Below are 13,170 nucleotides of genomic sequence, written 5' to 3'. Positions count from 1 at the left end.
ATTGTTCATATGAACTCTAGTTTGCACGATAATTGGCAATGTAAATGGGCCTTAAGGGTCCATTAAAGATTACTAATTGAGTACTTGTAGCTACGTTTTAAATGCATAGAGATGTTTCCGGACCATCTGATATACAGGGACCTGCAGCACAGCTCCATTCATGTGAATGGAGCTGTGTAAGAGCAATTGCAGTGTCCAATAGAGAAATACATTGCGAGGAACTCCAAACATATACACGGAACGTGTAAAAAAAACCAGATGTGAACACAGCCTTACGGTCCACTGGGTAAATGGAAGCACTGCTGTGCAGGGAAAATGGTGAAGGACTTGCTAGTTATACATATATTATCAGTGTCGGTAATTCGGGACATGTTCTCTCTTCCTAATGGCAATCCTGCCACCAACATCAACTCAGTTTGAGGATGTGAAGGATTTGCCTGACACAGCTTCTGTGTCGACACCCGTGGTTAATCAGCCTGCATCTGTTCCTAGGTCTGCTAGTGTGACTCGATCTGCTACCACTCAGGCTGGTAGGCTGAGGAGTGGGAGAGCCTATCGCAGCCTGACCAGACGGTTCTAGCTCAAGCCCTTGGTCCACTTATACCTTCATTTGCTGCTTGTCCTTTGCCTGTGATTCTCTTTCCTGGCTCTGCTTTTCCTGCTGTTACCATTGACCTCTGCTTCATATTGACCCTAGCTTGACTGACTATTCTCCTGTTCTGCATTTGTTACCACGTACACTCCTGGTTTTGACTCGGCTCGTCCACTACTCTGTTGCTCACGGTGTTGCCATGGGCAACTGCCCCACATTCCTTTTGTGTTCCCTTGTCTTGTTTGTCTGTCGTGCACATATTGAGCGTAGGGACCATCACCCAGTTGTATGCCGTCGCTTAGGACGGGCCGTGAAGGTAGGCAGGGACTGAGTGGTGGGTAGATTAGGGCTCACCTGTCTGTCTCCCTATCCTGACATTACAGAGGATCTTCTAAGTGGAGTATTATTACGGTAGTCCCCTTTATTGATCTAGCATCCAGACCGTTCATTAGTATACACACAGCAAGATCTAAACTAGAAAAACTTCACGTATCACTCATCTATTCTTATTAGGGCATATGGATATCAAAGATGTAGCCCCTGCTCAGGACCCCAACTCCATAAGTCAAATCTGAGAGCAACTGTAAAGATCGCCTCTCACTCAGACATGGCTGGTCCATTTACTGCACAGTCACCCGTTCACTTTAAGGGTTGCCGTGTAATTCCACATTTCCACTAAAATCTGTTCCCTAGGGCTTCCAGCAGCTATACCGCCAGGGTTAGCCCACCGCCAAGGGTGTACATTTGTAAAGGAGTTTGTTCTTCTTGGGTTTACCCCTTTAAAATTCTCACAGAACTCGAATAGAAAAATATTGCATCTTATAGATGTTGTTCCGCAAGCTGATAAGCACTATAACCCGTGCATCCTACAATAAACACTATATATTTGTGTTTATATACAAGCCATGAACAGTATATTTTCCTTAAGGTAGCAAATTCCACTGGTAGATCAAATAATATATTTTCCGATAGGTTAAAAGGGTTACAAACACTTGCATTGCATGTTGTACCGTCTCCTAGTATGTGACATTATTTAATATCCCAGTGGAAATATTTAATCTTAGAAGCAGTATTTGAGATAGATTTTACAAAAATGAATTCCAACCAATCTTGTAGAGCTCAGAATTATTGAAGGAAGTTCCTCTGGCTTTTACTTATACTTTTGCTATATATAGTTCTACTCCTGTGAATACTGTAGAATTTAATCTTAGCAGTGGATGCAGGAAATCTCCAATGACATCTGGGATAAATATGAGATATCTGTTAGCCAAACCTGCCGAAATTGAAGATTGGGAGAATATAATTAAATATTTTGTTTTAGGAAGTGAAGGAGATGACTTCAGACATGCTGCTTCCATTTGAAGGATCCTCCTCACTTTCCTTATATTGTAGGTTTGATTTAATTAATGAACCCTTACAATAAATAATAAATTGTGATGGTTCTCCTCTTAGTATACAATAAGTTGGATTTCTTGTTTGTGTTTGGTTTACTTAGAAGGTGTTAATGCTTCTTCCTACCATTACTATATTGGCGCCTACCATTACTATATTGATTCTCTATTATATTTTTATTTCAGGCGTCCTGCACAGTTGCGATATCCCTAACACATTCCTTCAATGTGAGATCGCTGTTGATCCCACCACTAGGACTTCTATCAACTACAAAAACACCTCAGTACTTGGTGAAGAGCCACAGTTTATTCCAAGTTTTACTAGACACAGCGCCGCGAACGTCCATGTACTTTGGTTAATATTGCAGCTCGCTAAAATGGGACTCAGTACCATAATTAGACCATAAATTAAAAGAGCACTGTGTCTGGTAATACTTCAAAAAGTACAGAGTCCCCCTAGTTGGAGAGTGAGGCTCAAGGGAGTTAAAGGGGTTTTCCACCGAAATTAGTTGTGGAAAATTCCAAGGACATATGCCATAACTTACTAATCGTTAGGTGTGACCACTGGGTCCTCCACCGTTTCTCAAGAACAGAGAGAGATTTGGGATTTCACTTCAGTAAGTCAGTTTCTAGGTTTGGAGGAATTAGTTATGATAAAGAATAAAACAGCTTAAAGTTTATAACTTAACTGCCAGGACCAATTCCATTTATTTCATCATTACTAATTTTTGCATATTTATATAGAATACAAAGTTGAACTAAAATTCCTAATATCTTCATAAATTCTTAAATCTCTAAGCTGTACAGTACAGATGTAGCCATCTTTACCTTGACTTTTAACGCATTACATAAACAATGGCTAGATCTCTTATCTTGACTTTTTCATTGACTTTTCAGTGTCTTTTGTTGTGAGATATCACACTGCAGCAAGTTATCAGAATCAAATTAAAGATGGCTACATCCGTATATCGATTCACACAGTGGAATATTGAACCTACCATAGGGAAAGCGCACGTTACTTCTCTAGTGCCGATGGTGGGAGGGGGCCCGTCACTTAACTGCTTGCCATGGCGTTGTCATAATGGCTACCTACAGCTACTAACGGGGGAATATGCTGCATATAGATTTATATAGCTCCCATTGAGTTCAACACTAGCCATAGAAGTCTATATACAGTTAGCTCCATATGAAGTACAAGCACTACATAAAGTTACCTTATACATTATGACATTTTAGAAAAAAAACACACAAAAAAAAAGAATGGTGAACATGGTTTTTCTATTAAGTCCTATAATTTCTGTATACGCTCCTAGACTGCAAATAGTTAACCCAAGATTTGAGTTAAAGAATTATGTTTATTATAAATATGGAGTCAGCTAAAGAAGTTGCACCAATTTACTTGAATCACTTTAGGGTCTACAATGACACTGGATTCAGCAATTGTATTGAACACAGTCCGATGTCAGTCCATCTTCTTACTACATTTTTCCACTGAAGATCTAATAGACAAAACTGGATTGTTGTTTGGCTTCATATTTACATTTAGACCTTATATGTTACTATATTGTGCCTTATACCCAAGATTATTGGTTAAAGTAGAACAAGTCTACCATTGACTGCCTCATCCATCCACATTCACAGCTTTATATTTTGTTGTTTTCAGCCATTATCACCCAAGCATTATGGGAATTATTTGTTTTAGAGCAAACAAACAACTATTCTACTATAATATCTATTCATAAAAAGTGCCGGCTCATAACTCAATGGATAAAATATGGAATATTGCGAAACATAAACCTGACTTTGTGCTACACATCAGAAGTTGTTTCAGTCTTTGTTCATCATCAGTAATATGCATAAAAATTATAATATTTTTCTTCTTTTTGCAGCAACTTTTTCTTTCATAAATCTACTCATCCCCACAGCTTATGTTCTTCCACATCTCAAATGCAAATCTCAATGAACGGAATAACAAACTCAACTGACAAAACATTTTGATTACATTACAAGCACATCTATTAGTTATCCTCAACAAGTTGATAATCAGAAAAAATGCCACAAGCTCACAGAGCGGGCTGTATAATTCAGAGAAGTGTGATATTTCTACCATCGAACACAACACGAAAACAAAATTGTATTTATTAGTCATTATTACGTAGCTTTCGATCAGATCACAAATCAAATTAATTCTTAAAAAATGTACACATTCAGTCTTGTTTTCTGATTGGTATGCTAGATGAGGAAAAAGGTACGGCCTTCCAAATGCATTTTGGGTGATTTTTTTTTTTTACGTTCAAGTCTGTATTGACTTTTTCAAAATATTCACCCAAGAAAATGGAGGGAAAAAAAAAGTAGGTATAGAAGGGGTGCGATGGCTATACAACTTTGGTAAAATGTTACCATAATGCACCTGATGCAGCAGAGTTCAAATAAACAGGACAATACTGTGTGCAAAGTCTGGGAAACCATATCAACATAGTCATAATACAATACAATGTGTGCTCTTTGTCAGGTTGTAAATGTTTAGGGGAATTATTGGGAAAATAAGGGGAGGATATCAAAACAGTGAGAATCCAGTTCAATAAATGCCGGATGCCCGAATAAATAAGGTGCAATAAAAGAAGTTAGAAAAGAAGAAACTAGGCAAGTCTTAATTCTGATATATAATAAAGAGTACCCATCTAGGAATGAAAAAAGGACAGTGGAACCCTCTAGATTCAAATGTTGCGAGGAAGTCTAGCCAAGTTCTCCAGTACAGTAGTTAAGAACACATCTGAAGACGCATAAGAGACAGATACAAGTTTCTCCATTCTCTGAAGACAGAATATTTCCTGAAATCATTCTGTGGCCAAAAGTTCTTCCTGAGACGTGGGTTGGGTAATATTTTTAAAGAATTTCTCTGGCCAAAACTTAAACATTGTTAAAAGGGCGGAGCATGACATATGATTTCTGTATTTGGTGTTCTTTTAATGCCTTTGTCATGCACCGCCCACTCAGGCCCTGCAATAAACATAACACAGTGTATACATTTTGCCCTGTGTCTTCCTTTAAATCATTTGCATTGCTGTATAACTTCATAAAAATGTATTCTCAATAAATTTGACAAAAATTTTCTGGGTATGAGTTGTAAAGTCTGCAATAAAAGTACTTTTTCTGTTTTAAAAAAAAATAATTTCTTGTCTTTCACCTTTTTTCAAGTTTTGGTACTGTGACTACTCCCACTATTCACTTCTCTGACCAGTTTATATCCCCTGTATGAAGTAACTTCCTCCCTCAATTATGTCATTTCTAGACCGATAATTACCCAGTATGCCTAGCTGGTAGGTAGTTCACTGAGGAAATTTCAATGTCTGTCTATATATTACTCATCAAGGACTCATTGCTCAAATGCATATTCATGCACTTTTCATATACTTAAAGGGGTTTTCTTACCACAACAAACTCTGACCATATGTCCTATTAGGGCATATACAATAGATGTCATAGAGGGTGGTCCTGTGTTCTATGTCGTGATATAGCAGACCGGGTGAGACCAATGTAATACATGGACGGCCATTTAATTAATAATTGGTAGTTCCAACAATCCCCGAGGTAGAGGTCGTTCATCGGGAACTGTGCACAGTCTGGGCCCAGGTTCAGAAGAACCTAGAGGCGTCCCAGAGCATACAAAAAACTCAGGCAGATAGAAGACGTTCTGCTAACCCCTTGTTTATGGTCAGGGATCTGGTGTGGCTATCGTCAAAGAGCTTGCGCCTTAAAGTTCCGTCCAAGAAGTTTGCTCCCCGGTTTATAGGGCCATACAAGGTCATTGAAGTCCTCACTCCTGTCTCCTTCCGACTGGAGTTGCCCCCATCTTTTCGAGTACACGACGTGTTTCATGCCTCCCTCCTTAAACGCTGCTCCCCGTCCTTGGCTCCCTCGAGGAAACCTCCTGTCCCCGTTCTCACCCCTGAGGGGGTAGAATTCGAGGTGGCCAAGATTGTGGATAGCAAGATGGTCCAAGGCTCCCTACAGTACCTGGTCCATTGGAGAGGATACGGGCCTGAGGAGAGTACCCGCCCGGGATGTTCACGCTGGGGTATTGGTCAGGAGGTTCCACCTTCGTTTCCCCAATAAACCAGGTCCATCTAGAAAGGGTCCGGTGGCCCCTCATAAAAGGGGGGGTACTGTTAAGGATCTGCCAGGCACAGCTTCTGTATCCACGCCCATAGGTAATCAGTCTGCACCTGCTTCTATGTCTGTGAGACTGACTCCATCTTCCACCACTCAGGATGGCAGGCTTAGGAGTGGGAGAGCCTATCACAGCCTGGCCAGACGGAGCTAGCTCCCGCCCTCTGTCTATTTATACCTGCCTTTCCTGTTCCTCCTTGCTTGTGATTCTTCTCTGTTGGTTTCCTGGCCCTGCTGCAGCTTCTTGAACTACTAGTCCCTGCTTCGTATTGACCCTGGCTTACTGACTACTCTTCTGCTCTGCGTTTGGTACCTCGTACACTCCTGGTTTGACTCGGCTTGTTCACTACTCTCCTGCTCTACGTTTTTTCACCTCGTACTCTCCTGGTTTGACTCGGCTCGTTTACTACTCTTGTTGCTCACGGTGTTGCCGTGGGCAACTGCCCCGTTTCCCTTTGTTCTGTGTTTCCTTGTCTGTTGTCTCTCGTGCACTTATTGAGTGTAGGGACCGTTGCCCAGTTGTACCCCGTCGCCTAGGGCGGGTCGTTGCAAGTAGGCAGGGACTGAGTGGCGGGTAGATTAGGGCTCACTTGTCTGTTTCCCTATCCCTGTCATTACAATAAGAGATTACGTGCAGACACAGACTTGTAGGTTCTGTACTTGGCTGGATGACGAGATATTAGTTCTATGGGGGATAATATGGCCAGTAGGAAATAATTTCTTCTTGTTTTAGAAACTGAAAGTAGGAGATGTTGAGAGCACAAATTAATTCTGTTATTAATCTTGTTAAATGTTCTCTAAAAAGATAGAGAAAAAAAATCGGAAATTTAGTATTAATGGAATATGCTGTAACAATATGCCAGCTCACCTTCCAAAGTAGCGGGTGTCCTCCCACCCGCCTCCTCCTGCACGGTGCCGCTCTGGCTGTGGGCCAAGCTCATGTGCGGACTCCAGGCCTCTTCAAAAAGCCAATGCCAAAGACTTCTTAAGGACCTTCCCCATCCCTTATTGCTTTAAAAATAGGGTCCTTTAGGTTCCTCAAGTCTAAAAGGAGTTTATTCTTATTTTTTCTGTTACCAACCCTGCTTGTATATTTGACCATGTCTTCCTGTCTGCTGCATATCTTGACCCCTGCCTGTCTACCATTTATGACTGAACTCTGTCTGCCTCGAACTGTGCCTGCTGCCTTGGTACCGCATTATAGTGTGTACTGTTGTTCTCCATGCCAGATGTTGCTAAGCAAGACTACTTAGGTGGTAGCGACCCTGGGATTCCCTGTGGAAAAGTCCATACCTCAACCCCTTGTGGGGGTTAAGGGTGAAGAAAGCACAATACCTAAGACTCCACTCCCTGGTTAAGCACTTTCAAATCCATTAATAACCCAGTGGGATCACTGCTCCAGTTGGCTTTGTTACACTTCTTCAGAATGAATTATAGTTAACTGTATTGAACCATGAAAACTTCTACAATATTTATAAATAGGCCATGTTACACAGCAAATTGTATTTGAGGGGGAAAAAAAATCTATAAATTGAATGCTAGCATCCAGTGTCAGGTAGCTGCTGCAAAAGTGAATATGATTTTAAACTGTAATGGAAACACATACTAGAAACACAACTGTGTCACTGTGTAGGTCACTGAATAGATTAGATCACGTCTCAAGTCTTGGGTATAGTTTTGGGCACCTATATAGAACAAGGACAAGGTAAAAGGATAATGTCCATGGTGGGCAATTTCATTATGTGAATGGAGAGGTTATATTTATAAATAGAGATTTGATAAATTAGTTTTGTACATTAAAAATGACTTAGAAGTGACCTAATTACTTTGTTTAAATATATCCTAAGTCAATGAGCTTTTCATACCCTAGACTATACAGGTGTCAGGAGAACGTCCACCATCGAACACATAGAATAGTTTATGGTTATAAGGTCAGCAAGAAATCTGGCTAGGAAGCCTTTTTACAAGAAATTGTATAACTATTTGGAATAATGTGACTGCATTACATATGCGTTTGATGCAGGAATGTTTTCTACTTGTGCATTACAATGTTATAGAAATATTTTCCACCACTAAAATTTTAAAACATATAATATATTGAGCCTCAACTTATTATATATATTGGGACTATATGAATAGTCTTTCTCCAAAAAGTTTTCTTCTGTGTTCTCGTTGAGTCTTCAAAGTGTTTCACAATTTTGGTAATTTTGGTCATTTATGGTCAGGGTACCGCTTATTTGTTCTCCTTGTCTTCCACAGTATTCACACATGTTTTTACCAACATTAAAGTTCAAAGGTAACCTTACTATGCCATGTAAGACGCTGATCAGACTAGCATCATGGCTTTGTAATGGAGCCATGACAGCTATGGCAGATCGGTTTTCAAATGGTTCCTGACTCAACCTGATGGATCCTATTGACTTATAAGTTTTCCATTTGGGTTTGAGTATTTTTTATTACAATATTAGTACTAAGCTATTCCTGCAGTCATCAAGTTACCAATGTTGCTACTGCTGCTGTTAGTGCTCCATTTGGCAAAGCCTGTTGTGAATATGGACCGAGTGTATAACGCTCAGTACAAGTTCTTACTTCATTTAACATCGAGGGTGTAGTGCCAGTTTTGAACTATATATGAAATTAATTCAAGAAACAGAACAGCACATTATTTAGTCATTTCTTTCCATTGCCGAGTAATTTTTCTCTCCCTATGTGCCCAGCTACCAGCAGGTACCATCTGCTCCAGTGTAATTTCTACCAATATCCAGATGTGGTAAAGGACATAAAGTACAGTGCGGAAATAGGTATTGGAGCTGCCGTCATCACAACTGAGGATTTACAAATATATACTGTATAATGCTTCTGTATCGGATCAGAAATCTGAAAATAACCCACGAAGCTGCGAGACTCAGACATTTCTTGATATGACTACACAAAGTGTTAATAAAACATCTAGCCGGTAAAATGCCAGTAACACTGGTACAGTGTAAAAAAAAGAATTTCCTCGTGAAAGATCATCATGTGTTTTCCCTGCATTTGCTTGCAGTATCTCACCAATGACAGCCCACGTTTTTCCTTAGAGGGACTCCCCCGTAATGAAGACCTGATCACCGCAGGAAACCAATGTGTCCAGCCATCCAATCAAGGGTTATATTCATAGAAAAAAAAGGGATCACAATTAAAGAAACACTACAGGCAAAGCTGACACACTGTGCTACGGGCCTGGTGCAGGGACTGAGGGGGCGGCACATGACACAAGGATTCCTTCTTTGATCTTGCTTTCATTCACTATCCACCTACGCCATGCACGAGGCATAACACAGTGTATCAGTTTTGCTTGGAGTGTTTCTTCAACATTTACACGTCACTTTAAAGAGATGATACAAAGGCAAGGTTAAAAGCCATCCACTAATAAAATTCTAATATACTAGTAGGTCACAAAAGCCACAAAATTAATCACCTGTTCATTAGTAAATAGACATAGGGTCTCATACCTAAAACCCAGCATGGGTCCTCTCCCTACACAAAGTTTCACCTTTATTAAAATAAATGACCACAATGTCATTTTAAGGTCCAAAATTCTGTGCTGAATAAATTTATACTATATCTTAAGCACCATTTTTCTTGATTAATACTGTAAATTATATGATTTTTGCAGCAAGCAGCCACCACCAGGGGGAGCTAGCTACACATGGATTTATACAGCTAGTAGTAAACTCAGTGGCAGTGGTATAAAGCTGTAAGAAGTTAGCTCGCTCTAGTGGCCGCTGCAGATAGTGGCACAGAATTTAGTGCTGTACCCCTTTCCACCACAAGCCCCATACCTGTCAAATTCCATAGCTCTATGGCAGACTGCAGGTGTGGTTATGCCTTAAGAGCATACATAAAACAATGCAAAAGTCACTGCCATGGAGTATAACATGACAAATATGAGCATTCACAGTACATTTTTATATTGGAAGCTGGCATTGGCGTTTTACCTTATGTGAAGAAAAGTGGATTTTTTTCCTAGTCATTGAAAAGCTATGGGTGTATATCAACGGGATGAGCAGCAACAGCAAAAGTGACTGGTGCATCGTGAAATGATCTATTATGAGGGATTTAACAATTCATTGGCTGCAATAAATCTGCTGAGTTGGAGAAAACCTCTCTCTACTACTGTTCTCAGTTCAGTAGTTTTTTTTTGTTATACGTCTATATTTGGCATTTGTAATAAAATAGTTGTCATCTGTATTTTCTCAAGGATTTGTTTCTTTTATCTGTAATGCAAATGTTAACATTTTTTAATAGTTTTGATTAATTTAGACAATTCTCGGCTTTTAATTTTTTCTTCACCCTCTGGCAGTAGAACATGGGAGTGAATTATTTTTTTACCTAGTTATGCCAATATGGTTTATCTGATAGCATGGGTGCTTTTGGGCCCCTGGGTTGCTCTCTCTGCAGGAGCGGTGCTGCGGTGGCGGTGGCCGCCATGCGGTGTTGCAACAGCTATAGTAGGGACCCACTTTAAAAGAGGTTGCCGTGAAGTGGCAAGTGGGCTTATACAGTTTGATCCAAATGTTAACAAAGAACCTCATGTTTATGTTTATAAATTATGCCTAGCGGCTCAGATCAATTTATACATTGTGGATTGTGCGGTCCATGTCTATTCCCTCTTAATATTTTCCATATGGCTTATAGATAACATGACCATTTATTAAACTTAAAGGCTATGTACACCTTTAAAGATACATATATATATATTTTTTTTTATTTATTTATTTTTTTTAAGAAGCACTCCACTTTTTTTTTTCAGTGATTCCAGACAGGTCAGAGTAAAGATCATGTGTGCGGCGCTGGACCCGAAAACGACATGGTGAAGAGATCGGTAAGAATTTCTGCACACAGTACCCCACTGAAACACCAATGTACAAATGGAGGGGGCAATAAAAAAAAAAAGTGGAGTGCTTCTTTAAATCAATGTTTTATCTGATTTTAAACAACTTTTAAATTGACTTTTTTTAAACATGTTTTTCTACTTTTTAAGATACAGCTTCTATGTATCATTTATACATAGAAGCTGTATCGTTCTGTTAAAGTAACTGAGCTGACGGCTCGGCTGAAAGCTAGTCCTGTGTGTCTCTGACACACAAGATCCACCTAATATCAATCACAACTAAGTTCATAAGTTAGATGTGATCGTTATTAGATTTATCCTGTGTGTCAGAGACACGCAAGACCAGCTTTCAGCCGAGCAGTCAGTTTGGCTGAACTGACAGAATCGTCTTTGATGGAACGATACAGCTTCTATGTATACAGGATGCGTAGAAGCTGTATCTTAAAAAAAAAAGTAAAAAAAACGCCAATTTCAAACTTGCAATCAGATTAAAAAAAATTATCTTCAAAGGTGTATGTAGCCTTTAAAGGGGTTGTCCCAGCACAAGACAAAACTTGTCCATATGACTATTAGGGTACATGGATGTCCTACATGGCAGTCCACCGTCTGTAATTCCTCTCTATGAAACAAAATGCTGATAACAAACAGCAGTTCTCATTCTGGCGGACTTGGGCATATATTACATGGATGCCGATTCATCTGAATGGCCGCCATGTAGCAACAACAATTTTCCATTTTGGGAGCAATGGCAACTCTCATATTAATGAGGTTGTCGGTGAAGAGACAACTTCTTTAAAGGAAATCTGTCATGGAGACATTCCCCTTAAAAATCAAGGCAACAGACTTATATATAGAATAATATGAGGAGTTCCTTGACTATATAAAAGCAGGAGGTCACCTGTACATTCATACGTCATGGAACTCAGAGGTGACTCATAATATTCTTTATTATTTAAAATAGGAAGTCAATTTGTAGGTTTTCTTTATCTCTGGTGTGTATTATGATGTTCTGCAGCAGCAGGGACACAATACTGTATAATACACACTGCAGCTGCTGAAGAACCTCTTTTTAGATAGAGGAATCAGCAAATTGGTGATTGACATACTGTAGGAGACAAAATTTCCTGCAAAAGTGATCTGGTCCAAACGGCTCCTGCAGGAAGAGATTGGTAGTGTCCATGTAGCACGGCACATCACAGGGTATCCTGTAGGCAAGTCGGTCCACTGATAACTTAAAAAAATAACAGTGGTCCTTACTGTCTTTTAGATGACATGTAAGAGGCTCCTTCCTATCCATATCTCATTACTAGAGATGAGGAAATTGGTTCTAAAGTAATCTAATTTGGTCCGAATTTCACGAAAAAATGTAATTAGAGGAAATCCGAAACCTTCAAGGTTCGCGCGCACAAATCAGTAACACCATACTCACACAGAGTTTTTGTTACTATTTTTTGACGAGTTTTTTTACGCGGAAACCGCGCCAAAAAACTCCTCAAAAACCGCCCGAAAATGCCTCCCATTGATTTCAAAACGCGTCACGGTAAAAAGAAGCGTCATGACCCATCTTGAGGCGGTTTCCGCCTCCAAAACCCCATTTCAATCAGTCAGAAAGAGGAAAAAAAAACCTCGATGAGTGTTTGGACGAGTTTTTGTCAAACCACTGTGCAAAAACCTACTGGAGCAGTTTTTGCAGGAGGAATTTTCCTCCTGCAAAGAACTCCGTGTGAACACAGCCTAAAGGGCTTTTGTAGCAACGCGTCCCTGCCCATCTCCTGAGAATATATTGTTAAGTCTGATGTGACTGCTGAAGTCTCTAAGTGGCTGCAGCAGTCACACGGGATAAAGAGTCATCTCATCCGTCCTGGAGGGAGCCTCTGATTGGCTGCAGTGCTCACATGGGACAAAACGACGAGGACCTGCCGGTTTTAATGTAGATCTAGAGTGGCCCCAGTAAACGTCCTTACCCTTTGCAGAGTACTGTAAGATTGTCAGTGTTTTTTGTCCTTTTTAGAGCTTTGAAAGCCCTTGTTGGAGATTGGGGTCATCTCAGTCATGCAGGGGCTTATGTTAAGAAAGACCCATAGAATAAAATGATGCCCCTTCTGGTGCTGGCTGACATTACCACACCCTTAACCATCTGAGAC

The sequence above is a fragment of the Rhinoderma darwinii genome, chromosome 9, assembly GCF_050947455.1.
Source record: "Rhinoderma darwinii isolate aRhiDar2 chromosome 9, aRhiDar2.hap1, whole genome shotgun sequence".
NCBI classification, from domain to species: domain Eukaryota; kingdom Metazoa; phylum Chordata; class Amphibia; order Anura; family Rhinodermatidae; genus Rhinoderma; species Rhinoderma darwinii.
The sequence above is the reverse complement of the archived record's forward strand: the minus strand, read 5'-3'. Positions refer to the sequence as shown.